The following is a 3,855-nucleotide window of genomic DNA, read 5'->3' as shown; positions in this document are numbered from 1 at the left end:
AACTTTTTTATAACCTTATTAAGGTAGGTATTATAAAGTAGTAAAATAGTGTCTATAGAGTAATTACGTATAACGCGTACCTCTAAGAACTAGTTTACTACTCTTTTATTATTAATCTTATAGATTTTCTTAATTCTACTAAGTAGCTTAGTTACCTCTAAGTAGTGTAACTTAGTAAATATAAGTAGAATATTATTTACATAGAAGAGTACAAAGACGCGTTAAGTAGCGTTATAGTATAAATAGAGCTTCTTTTTACTAGCTTATAGGCTAAGCTTTAAAAGAGTATTTAAGAAGTTATTATACTAGAGAAAAGAGCTCTTACGCATGCTGTAAAGAGCTTTCTTAAGCTTAGCGTAGTAGCTCTTTCTCTAAAAGCTGTCTAGAAGCTTATAGTACACTAGCTTATTACTACTAACCTTAGTGTTTAAGAAAGCTACTATAATATTAAGCTACTAGATCTCTATATTAAATTTAGTAGTAATAGCTATTACTAGATAGAAGAATTATGTAGCAAGCGTAGTAGTATAGGTTAAGTAAAGCGTATTCTTAGTCTATATATCTTTGCGTACTATAAAGCGTACCTTATACTTTATAAGATAGCTATTCTTATCTACTTTATACGTAAAGACCTACTTAAGTAGTAGAAGGTATTCTTTACTACTTATATACTCTACTTTCTTCTAGGTATTAGCTATAAGCAGCGTATTAATCTTCTAACGTACTACTACCTTAAACTTATCTCTATAGAGATAGTTATAGAAGTACTTCTAAAGTGTTAGAAGCGCTAGAAAGTTATTCTAATAGACTTAGCCTTTATTAAGCTTATCTATAATTATAGTAGTAATAATATAATATAGTGTTGCGTACGCGCAGCCTAATAACTAATTAGAAGCGCTATAGTAGGTCTCTAAGTTATTAAGCTACTTAGAGTTAAATAGTAAGGCGTAGATATTTATACCTCTAAGATTATTATAATTATTATAACTATCTAGGTAACGCTTACTTCTACGTATAGAAGGTCTATAGACTTTTTTTACGTACTTACGCTTAGTAAGTAGGTTTTATAGATTAGGTAGAGAGCTATTAGGTACTTTTTTATTCTAAGAAACGTTTATTACTATAGATAATAGAAGTCTATTACCTTAGAAGTTATCTCTCTACGCACCTAATAAGCTTACTAATCTAGTTACTATAAACTAGTACTTACTAGAATTAACGCGTCTATTACTAAGCTACTTAGTAATACTTATTATATTAGAAGGCTCTAGTGTAGCTTCTAGTAATAGTAGTTCTATAGCTTATTTAGTAAGCCTTATACGTACTCTCTGCGTTTCTCTAGCCTAGAGATCTACTTATATAAGACCTAACTCTTCTAGATAAGCTTCTAATAGGCTATTAAGTAGCTTATCTATTTAGTTAGATAGTAGCTTACTATTATCTACGTTACCTTGCTAAGAGAGTAATAGAAGCTTATTATAAGCCTCTACTACGTTCTTCTACTTATTCTTATAGAGAATATTAACTATAATATAAGCGTTCTTCTTAGAAAGCTTCTACTCTCTACTACTATAGAAGAGCTGCTTATTAAACGTTATATTACGCGTAGTAAAAACTTCTCTTAGTAATAGAATCTATATATAGTATATATTAGAAGCTTAATAGCCTATTAAATAACTAATATATTCTCTAGGTAGTATTTTAAAGCTCTTTAGCTTATGTCTAGCTACTCTATTCTTATTTAAGAGATAGGTATAACACCTATAGGCGTATACGCTACTCTAATTAGGTTATAGATTAGTAGAAGCTCTTCTTATAAGCTTAGGCTAGTACTATCTAAAGTATTCTATAAACTACTACTCTAACTTCTTATTAGAAGAGCGTAAAGTATAGATATATAAAAGGCTTATATTATAGAGCTAAGTAGTAGTAAGCGCTACCTCTATCTAGAGGTGCTTAAGTAGATTAGCCCTCTTTTTTATCTTAATCTATTTAGTAATAATCTTTTATCTAGCTCTTTTAGCTACTTTATTAGACTTATAAGTATATAGAAGAGTAGGCTCTAGCGTAATACTATACTCTTTTACTTATACCTTATAGCGTAAGTTACTACGCTATAGATTAGTTAAAGAGTTGTTATTAAAGCTAATTCTTATAATAAGTAGATAATAATAGGTCTAGATAAGCACTTAAAACTCTTTAAGAGCTCTTATTATCTTCTCTATCTTCTTAGAAAAGAGTAGATAAAGGTAGACTTTACTACTATACTTATTCTTAATAAGTAGAATCTACTTCTCTTCTAAGCGCTCTTTAGGTATATTAAAAAGGTTTTATATAATTCTCTAGAAGAGTTAGAGAGCTTACTTCTTTAGCTAATAAGAGATAACTTACTTTATATAAGTTAGAGCGCAGAACTTACACTATACACGCGTAGGCCTTTTAATTCTTACTCTCTAAGTATTATATATAAGTATCTTAAGCGCCTTAGAGCCTAAGTGCCTAGCGTAAGTATACTAAAAGTTTTCTAAGTTACTGCGCAGCTAAGAGGTAAAGCTAGGCCTAGTTCTAGATATTATATTTATAATAGAAGCGTTATAAATAGTAATTAGCTTATATTCTATAAATATAAGATTTAGCTTACGCTATAAAGTAGCTACTATAGTACTTTTTACTAGTAAGCTAGTATAAAAAGTATTATTAAGACTTAGGTACTAGATTCTAGATTAATTAAGGTAAGCTTCTAAGACTATATTAATATAGAAGCGCTCTATAACTATAACGCTAGTAAGTATAAGATTAACGCGTTTACTACTTATAAGCTTAATAAAGCTCTTTAGAACATGTATACTATAACTAAGAATAGAAAAAGCTTATGTACCTACTTTAACTATCTTAAGAGTTCTAGCTAGTTTAAAGTCTAATAATAGAAAGAAGTAGTTAACTAGATAGATTACTACTCTATTATTAAGAATAGTGCTAGCTAAGAGAGAGTAAGCGTTATAGTCTATAGTAGAGTAAACACTTAGCGTTAGCTAAAGTATACCTAGGTTAAGAAGTATAGTAACTATACCTCTAAAGTACTTATTATTATTATATAAGCTTTCTAAAGAGCTTAGAATAGAGTATCTCTTACTAATAAGCTTTATACGCGCCTTCTTAAAGTACTTTATACTTAAGTATTTAATAATTATATCTTTGTTCTTTTATAAAAGCTATTAGAAGTACTTCTACTTAGCTCTAATAGTAGTAAGTACGTTATAGCACTTTTTAATAGACTAGTAGTAGGTCTAAGACTTTAGAGCAGCGCAAGAGTAAGTAGTAGACTTAGCTTAGTTTAGTAACTTAGACTTAGCGCTAGCCTTATTAGTAGATAAAGCTTCTCTAATAAAGGCAAAGATTCTATATAACTTAGAGTAAGCTACCTAATACTATATAAGTGCTAAAAAGAAGATTCTAAGCTATAAAAGTATAAAGATCTTTACACTAAGCGCCTAAGTAGTAATTATATTATACTTTATCTAAATTACCTAGTTTATTACTATTCTAGGTATTAGCGTGTTAAGAAAGTTATAGGTAGTAAGCGTGCTATCTACTTTAGAAAGCTTATACGTCTTTACGCGTATATAAAGCGCGTTCTACTTATAGTACTACTACTCTAGGTTAGTCTTTGCTAGCTTAGCCTTGCCTAAGTAAGTATAGTAGTTCTTTCTAATCTACTTCTTAGTTATATTATTATAAAACTATAGTTATGCCTTAAAAAACTTTATAATTATATAAAAAGACTAGTTTTAGCTCTTAGCTAGCTTAATCTACACTAGAAGTAGTAGAAGTAGGTTAATAGTTACGTTAACCTAC

The sequence above is a fragment of the Alternaria hordeiaustralica genome (assembly GCF_023758085.1).
Source record: "Alternaria hordeiaustralica strain BMP 2776 chromosome Unknown scaffold_24, whole genome shotgun sequence".
NCBI lineage: Eukaryota > Fungi > Ascomycota > Dothideomycetes > Pleosporales > Pleosporaceae > Alternaria > Alternaria hordeiaustralica.
This window is presented reverse-complemented; position numbering follows the sequence as displayed.